The sequence below is a fragment of the Bison bison genome, unplaced genomic scaffold (genome assembly GCF_000754665.1).
Source record: "Bison bison bison isolate TAMUID 2011002044 unplaced genomic scaffold, Bison_UMD1.0 scf7180017864379, whole genome shotgun sequence".
NCBI classification, from domain to species: domain Eukaryota; kingdom Metazoa; phylum Chordata; class Mammalia; order Artiodactyla; family Bovidae; genus Bison; species Bison bison.
This window is the reverse complement of record NW_011494951.1, coordinates 9,446,534-9,461,535: the sequence shown is the minus strand read 5'-3', so window position 1 is coordinate 9,461,535 and position 15,002 is coordinate 9,446,534. Positions and strand designations below refer to the sequence as shown.

At 43.1% G+C, this 15,002-nt stretch overlaps 1 protein-coding gene across 3 annotated transcripts in view; it reads left to right on the top strand.

Moving 5' to 3' along the window:
- The window catches only part of FBXL5 (F-box and leucine-rich repeat protein 5), an 84,439-nt gene that overhangs the window by 18,160 nt on the left and 51,277 nt on the right, over window positions 1-15,002 (top strand). Inside the window, exon 2 of one of the 3 annotated variants that reach the window (XM_010857290.1) lies at window positions 7,217-7,384. The exons of the other annotated variants lie outside the window; for them this stretch is intronic. The gene's annotated coding sequence lies outside the window, so the exon portion shown is untranslated. The remainder of the gene's footprint in view (window positions 1-7,216; window positions 7,385-15,002) is intronic. 3 annotated transcript variants of the gene reach the window in all.

The following is a 15,002-nucleotide window of genomic DNA, read 5'->3' as shown; positions in this document are numbered from 1 at the left end:
CTGATGCTGAGGCTGAAACTCCAATACTTTGGCCACCTCATGCGAAGAGTTGACTCACTGGAAAAGACCCTGATGCTGGGAGGGATTGGGGGCAGGAGGAGAAGGGGACGACAGAGGATGAGATGGCTGGATGGCATCACTGACTCGAGGCACATGAGTTTGGGTGAACTCCGGGAGTTGGTGATGGACAGGGAGGCCTGGCGTGCTGCAATTGATGGAATCACAAAGAGTCAGATACAACTGAGCGACTGAACTGAATTGAACTGATTCAGAAAGAAACACATTCTGCAGACAGAATGTGAGCCATCCCATAAGGTGAGTGTGGGTAACTCCCAGGTATGGAGTTATCTGTTTTTATAGGAGTGGGTAATTTCATAGGATAATGAGTGAGAGACGTACTTCAGCTATTCTGGGGAGTGTTAGTTTCTCAGTCATGTCCAACTCTTTGTGACCCCAATGGACTGTAGCTGGCCAAGTTCCTCTGTCCATGGAATTCTCCAAGCAAGAATACTGGAGAGGGTACCCTTTTTCTTCTTCAGGGGATTTTTCCATCCTGGGGATTAAACCTGGGTCTCCAGCATTGCAGGCAAATTCTTTACCATCTGAGCCACCAGGAAAGCCCTTTATGAGGAAGGGGTGGATATTTCTGGAATTGGGCCACCACCCACTTTTGATCTTTGATGGTCGGCCTTGGAAGTGTCATGGAACTGGTGAATGTATCACTTAGCTTGTTGAGGTCTTACAATGAGCATCTACTGAGGCTCAAGGTCTAGTGGAAGTGGAATTGTCTGCCCTCTTGGGCCTATTTGATTCTAACCAGTTTGTGTTGTGTCCTCGGGCTATGTCATTCTTTTAAATTTTATGCCCTACCCCCTTCCCCTGTCTTTCAAGTTTACTTTCAGCTGTGTTGAATCTGGAGTTTCTGACGCACTGTGTTTGTTGGATAACAACAGAAATGAACAAAGCCTTCTTTTTTAAACTCTTTGGTTATATGTCAGGCACTCTTATAAAGTCCTTACTTGTATAATCCCATTTAATCCTCACATTTAATTTAATTTTCTGGTTTCAAATCAGGAAAGGAGTACATCAAGGCTGTATATTGTCACTCTGCTTATTTAATTTCTATGCAGAGTACATCATAAGAGATGCTGGGCTGGAGGAAGCACAAGCTGGAATCAAGATTGCTGGGAGAAATATCAATAACCTCAGATATGCAGATGACACCACCCTTATGGCAGAAAGTGGAGAAGAACTAAAGAGCCTCTGGATGAAAGTGAAAGAGGAGAGTGAAAATGTTGGCTTAAAACTCAACATTCAGAAAACTAAGATCATGGCATCTGGTCCCATCACTTCACGGGAAATAGATGGGGAAACAGTGGAAACAGCGACAGACTTAATTTTGGGGGCTCCAAAATCACTGCAGATGGTGATTGCAGCCATGAAATTAAAAGATGCTTGCTCCTTGGAAGAAAAGTTGTGACCAACCTAGATAGCATATTCAAAAGCAGAGACATTACTTTGCCAACAAAGGTCCATCTAGTCAAAGCTATGGTTTTTCCAGTGGTCATGTATGGATGTGAGAGTTGGACTATAAAGAAAGCTGAATGCTGAAGAATTGATGCTTTTGAACTGTGGTGTTGGAGAAGACTCTTGAGGATCCTTTGGAGTGCCAGGAGATCCAACCAGTCCATCCTAAAGGAGATCAATCCTGAGAGTTCATTGGAAGGGCTGATGTTGAAGCTGAAACTCCAATACTTTGGCCACCTGAAGCGAAGAGATGACTCATTTCAAAAGACCCTGATGCTGGAAAAGATTGAAGGCAGGAGGAGAAGGGGACAACAGAAGATGAGATGGTTGGATGGCATCACTGACTCAATGGACATGAGTTTTGGTGGAGTCAGGGAGTTGGTGATGGACAGGGAGGCCTGGCGTGCTACAGTCCATGGGGGTCACAAAGTGCTGGACATGACTGAGCAACTGAACTGAACTGAACAGAATTCTCAGACATTGCTGTCAGATAAGTTGTATTATTTCCATTTCACAGTTAATTTAGCAGAAGAGTAAACAGGCTCATAGCTTAACAAGATTAACAGACTTCATTCCCAGAAGGCAAATAAAGTTCTGTTTTTCTCTGCTGGTAGTAAGTGAGAAAGTAGACCAGCTGGAATTGGAATCCAGACAGTCTGATTCCCATCTGGGTCTGCTGAACCATTATAATGGCTCAAACCATTTTGAAACCTGTGGCCTTTAATATCTCTTAATACTAGATTCTATTAATATACAGTATATTTTATATAGTTTTAAATGTTTAGTAATAACAATACCTGTTATTAAGTGAATGGCTACTGTATGTCACTGTTTCTCAGACTTGATAAGGTGATAGTAGAATTCATGAAACTCATGGTATCATTTGCGAAACACAAGGACATGATATCCTAAATGTAATATAGCTAAATTTGCATGACAGATTACTAGAAAAATGATAGACTGTTTATTCATGAGTAAACAGAATAAGAGCTGAGCTCAAATCTCTTCATAATTATGTAACCATGGAAAGTTCCTGAACACTTCTGAGTCTAGGTTGCCACTTGTGTAAAATATTGATCATAATGCCTCAATGGGTTATTGTGGAGATTGAAGATAGTGAACATATAATGCTTGACATATGATAGTGAGTGTGAGTGAAAGTTGCTCAGTTGTGTCTGACTGTTTGTGACCCCAGGGACTGTAGCCTACCAAGCTCTCCTCTGTCCATGGGATTCTCCAGGCAAGAATACTGGAGTGGGTTGCCATTCCCTTCCCCAGGGGATCTTCCCAATCCAGGGATTGAACCCAGGTCTCCTGCATTGCAGGTGGATTCTTTACCAGCCAAGTCACAAGGGAAGCCCAAGAACACTGGAGTGAGTAACCTATCCCTTCTCCAGCGGATCTTCCCAACCCAGGAATCGAACTGGGGTCTCCTAATAACTGGAATAGTATTTTTGAAACTTTAGTTACATAGGAATCATATGTAACTAAATCATATGGTCTGAGACATTGACCCAAATATACTAACTCAAATTTCCAAAGGTGAGTCTCAGAAATCAAATCTTTAAAAGAATGGGGTGTGATATTAATTGAGTTACAAAAGGACCATGTTTTGAGGAACATCATCAGGAACAGGGCTAGTTAGGGACTCTTGGCACCACAGCTCTCTGGTTGAAGTGCTACTCTACTTGCATTGTCTGCACCATACCATTAACTCTTAATTATTATTTCAGATCTTCTCTCATTAATTTAGCTAACAGTAAGCTGACACTTAGCTTAAGAATCTTGAGGCAGTATGCACTCTGTCTCCTGTTCTGCCGTATATTATTCCCCACTGTCTGCACTTCTAATTAAGCTCTCAGCAGACTACATGGTAGGATTTGTGTTTAACAGGAAGTGAAGTACAGGAGGGAAAGAGTCTCATGGTGCAGTGAAAATGAGAGATACGACTTCAAATCCTACTTGCACCTCTGAGCTTTGGTTCCCTCCTGTGTAAAATTGGGTTGGGAGAGCCTACTTCACAATATTGTCAGATAAGGTGGTGGCCGGTATATAGTCAGTCTTTCCCTGACTGATGGCTGTCATCAAAGCATGATTTACCCCTACAGTTGTAGAGGAAGATCATAGAAATATTAAAACTGTGTAAAAAGTGGGGGGGGGGAATCTCATTTTCCGGGAATGTTCAGTTAGAGACAGGCAAGATTAAACATGTTTAAATCTGAATGATAGCATTCCTTTTATTTCGACCCATCCTAAAGCTGACTCACCTTGGGCATTTATATTTGGTAAGTATTTCACAACTATCTCTTCCTTATTCATTATTTCCTGGTAGACTCGGTCAGTATGCCTTACTGTTGTATTTTTTGTGGCTAGATTGTCGGTTCAACTGTATTCTCATGAGAGAACCTGAGCTAGATTGACCCAACTAAGCCACTGCTGCTGCTGCCAAGTCACTTCAGTCGTATCCCACTCCATGCGACCCCATAGACTAATCCCCTGAAACTGTGACACAAAGGTTGTAAACCACTAAGTTTTGGGTAATGTGGTATACAGCAATAGATAGCTAATAACACGAGACAAAGGGAATACCTCTATCTTGTTTCAGCCACTGACTGACATTTTGTGCTTTACGTCACTTAACAGCCAAATCTAACTCTGAGTCCCTCTCTTCTCCTGCTAAATTAATCTGTAGAATTAACCTGAAGAAATATCTTTCAAGGTACTATTTTTGGGTCCCAGAGGCTGAGAACTGCAGGAGACCAAAGAGAGCATCTTGTCCCTTCATTTTATAGGTAAAAGTAACAGCGAATATTTAATGTTTCCTATGCTGAGCTCTCTGTTCCACACAGCATGTAACTCTCAGGATATCCTGGGAGGTATAGACTCTCACCGCATTTTACAGGTGAAGAAACTGGGTCCACATTACTACCCACTTTGCCTTTACATCCTCTATACTGTTACAGAATACTTTCAGTTCAGTTACAAGCATATGTCAATGTTTCATTACAGTCTTGCACATAAGGTGAAAAGTCTGTAGTCATCTGAAGAATCATCCTGGCAGAGATGTTTTAGGAAAAGTGGATGGAACAAATCACAGGTAAACTAGTTGAAAGGCTCAAACTACCGCACAAATGCACTCATCTCACACGATAGTAAAGTAATGCTCAAAATTCTCCAAGCCAGGCTTCAGCAATATGTGAACTGTGAACTTCCTGATGTTCAAGCTGGTTTTAGAAAAGGCAGAGGAATCAGAGATCAAATTGCCAACATCCGCTGGATCATGGAAAAAGCAAGAGAGTTTCAGAAAAACATCTATTTCTGCTTTCTTGACTATGCCAAAGCCTTTGACTGTGTGGATCACAATAAACTGTGGAAAATTCTGAAAGAGATGGGAATACCAGACCACCTGACCTGCCTCTTGAGAAATCTTTATACAGGTCAGGAAGCAACAGTTAGAACTGGACAGGGAACAACAGACTGGTTCCAAATAGGAAAAGGAGTACATCAAGGCTGTATATTGTCACCCTGCTTATTTAATGTATATGCAGAGCACATCATGAGAAACGCTGGACTGGAAGAAACACAAGCTGGAATCAAGATTGCCGGGAGAAATATCAATAACCTCAGATATGCAGATGACACCACCCTTATGGCAGAAAACAAAGAACTGAAGAGCCTCTGATGAAAGTGAAAGAGGAGAGTGACAAAGTTGGCTTTAAAACTCAACATTCAGAAAACTAAGATCATGGCATTCGGTCCCATCACTTCATGGCAAATAGATGGGGAAACAGTGGAAACAGTGTCAGACTTTATTTTTGGGGGCTCCAAAATCACTGTACATGGTGACTGCAGTCATGAAATTAAAAGACGCTTACTTCTTGGAAGGAAAGTTATGACCAACCTAGATAGCATATTCAAAAGCAGAGACATTACTTTGCCAGCAAAGGTCCATCTAGCCAAGGCTATGGTTTTTCCTGTGGTCATATATGGATGTGAGAGTTGGACTGTGAAGAAGGCTGAGTGCCAAAGAATTGATGCTTTTGAACTGTGGTGTTGGAGAAGACTCTTGAGAGTCCCTTGGACTGCAAGGAGATCCAATCAGTCCATTCTGAAGGAGATCAGCCCTGGGATTTCTTTGGAAGGAATGATGCTAAAGCTGAAACTCCAGTACTTTGGCCACCTCATGCGAAAAATTGACTCATTGGAAAAGACTCTGATGCTGGGAGGGATTGGGGGCAGGAGGAGAAGGGGACGACAGAGGATGAGATGGCTGGATGGTATCACTGACTCGATGGACTTGAGTCTGAGTGAACTCCGGGAGTTTGTGATGGGCAGGGAGGCCTGGCGTGCTGCAGTTCATGGGGTGGCAAAGAGTCGGACACGACTGAGCAACTGAACTGAACTGAACGGTCAGTTAACTATTTTTTAAAGTATTTATCTATTTGGCTGCATCTGCACTTAGTGGCAGCACATGGAATCTTTGTTGCATCCTGTGAGATCTTTTGTTTCAACGTATAGGACTCTCTATTATGTTGTGGCACACAGGCTCCAGAGTTTATGGGTTCAGTAGTGTTGCCTGGAGAATCCCAGGGACGAGGGAGCCTGGTGGGCTGCCGTCTATGGTGTCACACAGAGTCGGACACGACTGAAGTGACTTAGCAGCAGCAGTGTGGCACAAGAGATGGAATTAGATCTCAGGACAATGTTTAATGAATTAACCAAGTTGTTCCCCCAAACCCAATCAATTAATGAGAATCAGGTGTGTATCTTTTGTTACGTGACTCAGTTACACTCAACTCTTTGCGACCCCATGGGCTGCAGCATGCCAGGCTTCCCTGTCCTTTAACTCCAGAGTTTGCTCAAATTCATGTCCATTGAGTTGATGATGCCATCCAACCATCTCATCCTCTATCTCTGTCACCCCTCCTCCTGCCTTCAATCTTTTCCAGCATCAGAGTCTTCCAATGAGTCGGCTCTTCACATCGAGTGGCCAGCATACTAGAGCTTCAGCATCAATCCTTCCAGTGGCTATTCAGGGTTGATTTCCTTTAGGATTGACTGGTTTGATCTCCTTGCTGCCCAAGGGACTCTCAAGAGTCTTCTCCAGCCCCACAGTTTGAAAACATCAATTCTTCGGTGTTCAGCCTTCTTTATGGTCCAACTCTCACATCTGTCCATGACTACTGGAAAGGAGGTGTATATGACAGCCCTGTTTCCTTCTGCTGATATAACTCTTGCCATCCATATGGGCTTCCCTGGTGGATCAGATGGTAAAGAATCTGCAGTGCAGGAGACCCAGGTTCAATCCCTGGGTTGGGAAGTTCGCAGGAGAAGGGAATGGTTACCCATTCCAGTTTTCTTGCCTGGAGAATTCCATGGACAGAGGAGCCTGGTAGGCTACCATTCATGGGGTCACAAAGAGTCCGACACGACTGAGTGGCTAACACTTACAGGACTTTCATATACCTCTTAGCGTTTAAAAAATTTCCGAGAGTTGTCTTATACAGCTGGGAATATTTTTTGTACTGTATTTTGGGTTTATGAGGAAGGAAACCGAACTGGTACTTCTCTAAACACTCACCTCCGCCTGCGTAGGCAAGAAATTAAGCAATCATCTGCCAGATGTCATCATTACAATGAATGCAAGCCTGACAATTTACAGGAAGTTTATCATTCCTTTCCATTCCAGAAACTGGTTATACTTTCCCTCACTACATGTTGAAAACAGCTAAAGCAAGTTGTCCATGATACTAGTCACCGCCTTTCCCTTGGGCCATATACACTGCACCATCCTGCAAGTCAGCTCCTAATAGAGTCTTTGATTGGCGTTGGTGTTGACTTGGCATGTTAAGAATAGGTAAGTGACACACAGGTATGTCTAGGAAATGGAAGGCTCTTATTTCTCTGGAAATTTTGCAAAGAAACATTATGGACCACTATGCTCATCTTATCTCCATATTTCTACTGATGCTGAAAGCTTGACTTTTCTGTGCACTGGTGCTGAATTGAATCTTGGAGACAGAGTTTTGGGTGAAGTAGAAAAGTAGCTTTATTGCTTTGCCAGGTAAAAGGGGACACAGTAGGCGAATGCCCTCAAAACTGTGTGTCCCAACTTGGGGAACATAGTGAGAAGTTTTATAGTAATTGTTCAAAGTGGGCATGATCAGCTTGTGCACATCTTTCTAATGAGCTGGTAGTGAGGTTAGCAGGAGTCAATATCATCAACCTTCAGGTCCAACTGGGGTCTACATGCTTATGGCAGCATTCCATCGACAATTGTTAACTTCTTCCACCTGGAAGGGGTTACAGTATTTGCAAAATAGCTCAAAGGTATTGTTGTGCATGAGGCTTCCCTAGTGGCTCAGTGGTAAAGAATCCTGCCAGTGCAGGAGACATATGTCTGATCTCTGGGTTGGGAAGATTCCCTGGAGAAGGAAATGACAACCCAATCCAATAATCTTGCCTGGGAAATCCCATGGACAGAGGAGCCTGTCAGACTACAGGCCATGGGGTCACAAAAGAGTCGGATGTGACTTAGCACCTAAACAAAAACAACATTTTATCCCTTGGTGGGGAAATAGGACCTTGCCCCGAGGCTGCTCCTGATTGTTAGTTTCTCCTGAGTCTCACATCCTCTCCCTTCCCCAGTTATCAACTGTTTGAATCTGCTCTTTGGAACTCAGGGAAGGTCATGGAGGATAAATGAAGGCTATTTCCGATCAACAAAGAAGCAGAAGACATGAAAGGCCTCGTGCCTAGAAGCCCCGTGGGGCCCTGCCCAGTATCACTACTGGAGCAAACTGTAGTCTTAGCATTATCTAAACTATGTCTTTTCCAAAGATAATCTAAGGAACTGAACTACGCTATATTTAGACACTTACGTAGTTTGTGGCATGGCCTATATTCTTCCTTGTCACCTTTGGCTCCTGTTAAAGGGTAACAGCACAGGTTAGGCGTTTAGTGTGTTGACGTAAAGTGATGACAGAGAACTGTTTTTCAGTGTAAGGTTTAGCACAGGTTCTAGGGTGCGAAAGACATAGATTAAATTCCGGATTTCCACTCACTACCTCCACGACCCTGGACAAATAATAACTCTAAACAGTATTTTCCTTTTCCCATCAAGTGGAAAAAATGGTAGAACCTTCCACGTGTAGTTGTTGTGGGGATTACACATGACAATTCTCATGTGAAGCACTTAAGTACCTGGTCATGTTAAGACCTCAATGTATTTAAAATTTTTTATTTATTTATTTGTCTCTACAGTTCTTAGTTTCGCCACTCGGGATTTAGTTGCAGTGCAGCTCTCAGTGTTATGGCGTGGGGGATCTAGTTCCCCAACTAGGGATCGAACCTGTGTCCCCCGCATTGGGAGCACAGAGTCTCAGCCAGTGGACCACCAGGGAAGTCCTGGCCACAGTGCGTCTTTTTTTTTTTTTTTTAATTGACGAATAATTGCTTCACAGAATTTTGTTGTTTTCTGTCAAACCTCAACACGAATCAGCCATAGGTACACACATATCCCCTCCCTTTTGAACCTCCCTCCTGTCTCCCTTCCCATCCCACCCTCTAGACTGATACAGAGCCCCCGTTTGAGTTTCCTGAGCCATACAGCAAATTCCTGTCAGTATATCCTGTTTATTGTTTTCTTCTGTTTATTTCCACCTATATCTTTTATCTTTCTTTAATCCTTCCCCCACTCCACGTTTCCTCATCTTTTAATTTCTGTCTTATATTTTATGCCTCTTCTTCTCCACAGCTCTTCTGTTCTCCTGTGCCTTTGTGTATGTCCCAGCATTTCTTTTTCTCACTTGTGAGGCATGAGTAAACCTCCTCTTGGGGAGAGAGCTCCACACCTTGAAAAAAAGGCTAGAGAAAGTAGCACCAGCATTCGGATCTGTTGCCTTCTTCTTTGAGTCAAGCATGTGCTCCAGAAATGCAAACGTGAAGTTCTAGAAACGGATGCAGACTCACTGTGAGCACAGAGGGCCTCCAGACAGGAAAACGCCCAATGTGGTAGATAACCCCGACTTCCTAGCGGCTAGCTGCACTTTATTATTTACTTTTTTATTTATCTGTGGCTGTGCTGGGTCTTGGTTGAGGAGCAGGGGCTTTCTCTAGTCGCGGCGAGTGGGGGCTACCCTCCAGTTGCGGTGCAGGGGCTTCTCATTGTGGCGGCTTCTCTTCTTGCAGAGAATGGGCTCTAGGGCACTCAGGGTTCAGTAGCTGGGGCTCCAGGGCTTAGTGGGGCCATGGTATGTGGGATCTTCCCCTACCAGGGATCACAGCCTTGTCCCCTGTATTGGCAGGTAGATTCTTAACCAGTGGACCACCAGGGAAGGCCAGGGCAGCCTAACCTTGGTGAAGAGGGTCCTGTGTCTATGTCCTGTAGGAAGTGCCACAATGGCTTCGTGGTCTAAGGAAGAGAACTCAGCTAGAACTCACTGGAACGGCTTCCTAGTGACAGACTGGGAGAGGCCCACGCCAGAAGATGGGACTGTGCGGCAGGAGATGCACGCACAGGTCTCCGGCACAGGTACAGGAGGCATCTATATGTCTGGGTGGTAGCACAGGGCTTCTGAGAAACTGGATATAGCTCTGCAATGGTCATCTAAAGATGATCGATATTAATTAAACTGAAATCTTAAAAAAAAACAACCCAAAACCTTAATTTTGTTTTTCAAATACAAAATTTGAAAACAAATTCGTTGCTAAAATTTTGAGGAACAAAAGTAGCTCTCCTCGCCTCCAACCAGTCATAGCCCCACCACCAAAAGCCAGTGCCAACGTTCTGATACACAGCGTTTCCTTTTACCCGCTTTCCAAGTGTAGTGAAGTTGCTCAGTTGTGTCCGACCCTTTGCGACCCCATGGACTGTAGCCTACCAGGTTTCTCCGTCTGTGGGATTTTTCAGGCAAGAATACTGGAGTGGGTTGCCATTTCCTTCTCCAATCCCCTTTCTAAGGTATTTTAAAATATAGTTGCTGTAAGATTGTTTGTAATATAGTCATTTCTGTATTCTGACATCAAAAGTAAACATACTCATTCAAAACACTGGAAAGAACAGAAACACCTAAAGGAGGGAGGGAATCATCTGTAACTGTGTCTCTCAGAGGAGACTTAATAAGACTCTGTGCCATTTATTTGCAATCCTTTTAATGCATTTTTATAAGCTTGGTGTGGATCATGTGAAATTTTGATCATGTTGTTTTCAGTTAACCTTTTATCATACCTACTTCTACAAGGTCATTAAAAACCCTGTCCCTTCCCTCAAGGAGGCTTCCATTCCTACTAGAAAAACAGATGTGGACCCAAGGGCAGTGTAATCAGAGTAGTGAGAGGCAGGGCAGATTAGAATGTAGTTTTGGGGTAATCATAAATAGAAGGTGAAAAAGTGGAAGCACTGATGGGTTTTATTTTCTTGGGCTCCAAAATCACTGCTGATGGAGACTGCAGCCATGAAATTAAAAGTCACTTGCTCCTTAGAAGGAAAGCTATGACAAACCCAGACCACGTATTAAAAACAGAAACATCACTTTGCCGACAAAGGTCCATATAGTCAGATGTATGATTTTTCCAATAGTCATGTACGAATGTGAGAGTTGGACTGTAAAGAAGGCTGAGAGCCAAAGAATTAATGCCTTCAAACAGTGGTGCTGAAGAAGGCTCTTGAGAGTCCCTTGGACAGTAAAGAGAATCAAACCAGTCAACCCTAAAGGAAATCAACCCTGAATATTCACTAGAAGGACTGATGCTGAGGTTGAAACTCTAATACTTTGGCAACCTGACATGAAGAACTGATTCATTGGAAAAGACCTTGATGCTGGGAAAGACTGAGGGCAGGAGAAGAGGGAGGTAAAGGATGAGACGGATAGATAGCATCACCGACTCGATGGACAAGAATCTGAGCAAACTCTGAGAGACAGAGGACAGAGGAGTCTGGCCTGACACAGCCCTTGGGGGTGCAAAGAGCTGGACACAACTTAGCAACTGAGCAACAACAACATAAAATGGCTCTACCTGAAACTAGAACTGTAGCTACTGATTATATACAACCAAACATGTTAGTATATTTAATGACTTAAAATGTTCTTAAAATGCATTACTATTAATAGATTTTTATACCTATCAGGAAAACAGGTGAACACAGAAAAATATTAAAACTGTACCAAAGGGTATGGATGTATTTAAAAACATTTAACTGTTTCTCATCCTAGGAGCCCTGCTTACAAATTTTTGCTGTCTTATTCTAGAAACACATACTATATTAAAAAAAAAAAAAGGAGAACATATTTAACAAAATGTTCTCTCCATTGTTTTTTCCCTCTTAACTTGGAACACCTTGGTTTCATTTCATAGCAGCAAATATAGATCTTATACTTTCTAGCAGGTGCATATTTATTTGTCTACTGAATGTACTATAATTTATCACCTATCCAGTATTCTATTGAGAAACATCCAGTTGTTTCCCATTATTTTTCTCATTGTGCAAAAGCCTTTATTATACTTTATGACAAGCTTTTCTTTCTGTAGAGTTAAAGGCTAAATTGTGCTCCCTTCAAATTCATTTATTGAAGTCCTAACCCTCAGGATCTCGGCGACTGTATTCTGAGATAGGGCCTTTAAAGAGGTGATTAAGTGAAAATGAGGTGGTTGGGGTGGACCCTAGTGCAATCATGCTGGTGTCCTTATTTGAGAAGGAGATTAGGACGTAGACGCCAGACGGGCACAGGCACAGAGCAAAAGCCGTGTGAGGACACCGGGGGAAAGTGGCCATTTCCAAGCCCAGGAGAGAGGCCCCAGAAGGCACTAAACCTGCGGGCACCTAGATGCTGGACTTCCAGAACTGTGAGAAGCAAAGTTTCTGTTGTTAAGTCTGTCATATTTACTTTTGACCACCCCAGCAAAAGAATACACCCAACCACTCATCTCTATTTAGTAAAAACCAATGGGAAAATAATAATAGCACTTGCTATTTAAGTTAAAAGAGAGAAAGTAAAAGCTTGCGGCAAAATGCAGGCCTATGTATATTTCATATTCTGAGCTTTGTGTGCAAATACAGCATTTGAAAGGAAAATGAAAGAAAAAAAATGAAAAACAAAACATAGCATTGGGCCTCACATTTCAACGCATTGGCTATCTTTTCTTTTAAAAATGCCATCATCCCTGCTAAGAGCTTTACTCCTAAATCAATCAACCTAGCCTGCCCTGTGTGTGTGTGTGTATGTGTGTGTGTGTGTGTGTGTGTGTGTGTGTGTGTGTGACAGTAAGGATCAGCTCTGGTACTGAGTTAGGTTTGGGATTCCAACTGTTGGGGGTTGCTGCTGCTGCTGCTAAGTTGCTTCAGTCGTGTCCGGCTCTGTGCGACCCCATAGACAGCAGCCCACCAGGCTCTTCTGTCCCTGGGATTCTCCAGGAAAGAACTCTGGAGTGGGTTGCCGTTTCCTTCTCCATTGGGGGTAGCAACGACCTTTCATCGCTTACTTTTACAACTAATGCACTGCTTGCCTGGAAAACTGCTGTGTCATAAACTCAGTTAAACACAGTTAAATATAAATGCCTTAGAATGGACTTTCCCTGACTCATAACCTTCTCCAGGGTCCTCAAAACCAGGGCTGGAAAATAGTGTTGCTGCCAAACTTGGCTTTCTCTGCCCACCAAATATGAATTTAAAAAAAAATGGAGACAGAGTTTGGAGGAAATAGAAAGGTGGCTTTCTATTTCTAATCTTCAGCTGGTGGAGTGGTGAGGGCGGGGTGGGGGGGATGTTGGCTTCTGCCTGAAGAACTGCCCCTGGCCCTTCCACAAGGAGTCTAGAGGCTTATATAAGATGAGGGGGGAGGAACAAGGGGGTCAGGATCTTGTATTCTTCTTCCTCGTGCTTTGTTTCAATTAACAGTCACAGGCTGGTGTCAGGTAACCCAGTAATTGAGTCTGGCAGTCTGGGAGCACTGTGGCCTTCTTTCTCTGATGCAAAAAGAGAAAAGCTAAGAGGGGTGGTTTGTAAAGGTGAGCCCCAGAAACAGGATGTAATTAGCATAGAATCAAGTGGTAACAGGTGTGAAATGTAGCTCCTGCGGATTTAGGGGGCAGAAAAGCAAATTTAGTTACAGATTACAGATCGTTGTTCAGTCACTAAGTCATGTCCGATTCTTCACAGCACGCCAGGCTTCCCTGTCCATCACCAACTGCCATCTAACCAACTCATCATCTACCACCCTCTTCTCCTTTGGCCTTCAATCTTTTTCTAGCATCACGGTCTTTTCCAATGAGTTGGCTCTTTGAATCAGATGGTTAAAGTAACAGAATAAAAACTAGGAGTGATCAGGCCTGCTCACTACTTTTGTTCTTAGTAAAGAAAAAAAAAAAGAAACCAACTCATTCCTCTTTTGCCCTTTTCACTGCAACAATACCAGTAAAGAGGCCTCATGTCATCAGACACTTAGGTCACCAGGGAATGATTTGGCATTTTTTCCCCCATAGCATGCTGTTTTCAGAGAGAATGAGTAAAGGAAAGGCGTTACCAGTCCACCAGGCACTACGCACTGTGCATTGTTGCTGCTCTGTTTTCATGCCTTATCTAGTCCCTTGTTACCTGTGACTTCTCTGTGCCTCTGTTTCCTCATATGTAAAATGGAGTTAATACAGCCATTAAATCAGTGCTTGTGCCCTCATCAAATTCAGATGTTGAAACCCTACTGCTCACCTGATGTTATGAGGAGATGGTTGTTAGAATTCCTTCACTTTCATTTGTCAGAAGAGATCATAAAGGCATGATTAAGCCAATAACCTTGACCTTAATAGCAGTTCCTGATCTGCTGTAGTTGCAGGAACCCATAAAAATGATACTAGGCTGATCAATGTCTTCTTTTTAGGGCTAAAGTTTAATGTAAATCAATCATGTATTCTGGATATATCTGGTGATTAATTATTACCTTACTCAGCACATGGTGCAAAAGTTAATAGCTTTTTCTGAAGGGAAGAATGACCCACGGGACTTACTACTTTTTTTTTTTTATTACTTTCTTTCATTTTATTATCTTAAATTCCCTGAAATGACCAGTCCAACCTGGTTGTTACTACTGTTCAGCTAACTACACTGCTTCAAGGTCTAGGTTACAGTGAAACTGTGGAATGCCTTTTTGTTTGTTTGTTTGTTAAGCACCGATTCAATGTGCCTGGTTCTAGGGGTATACTGGTGAACGACAGACACAAACTGGTATTGTGAAACAAAATGTGGTGAGAGTCTGCCTGCAATGCACGAGACCAGGGTTCGATCCCTGGGTTGGGAAGAGCCCCTGGAGAAGCAAATGGCAATCCACTCCAATATTCTTTCCTGGAGCATCCCCTGGACAGAGGAGCCTGGCGGGCTACAGTCCGTGGGGTTGCAAAGAGTTGGACACAGCTGAGCGACTAACACAAGAAATGGTGAAATTACAGAATGCTATGAACTTCCCTCATTCCTTCTTTCTTTATTC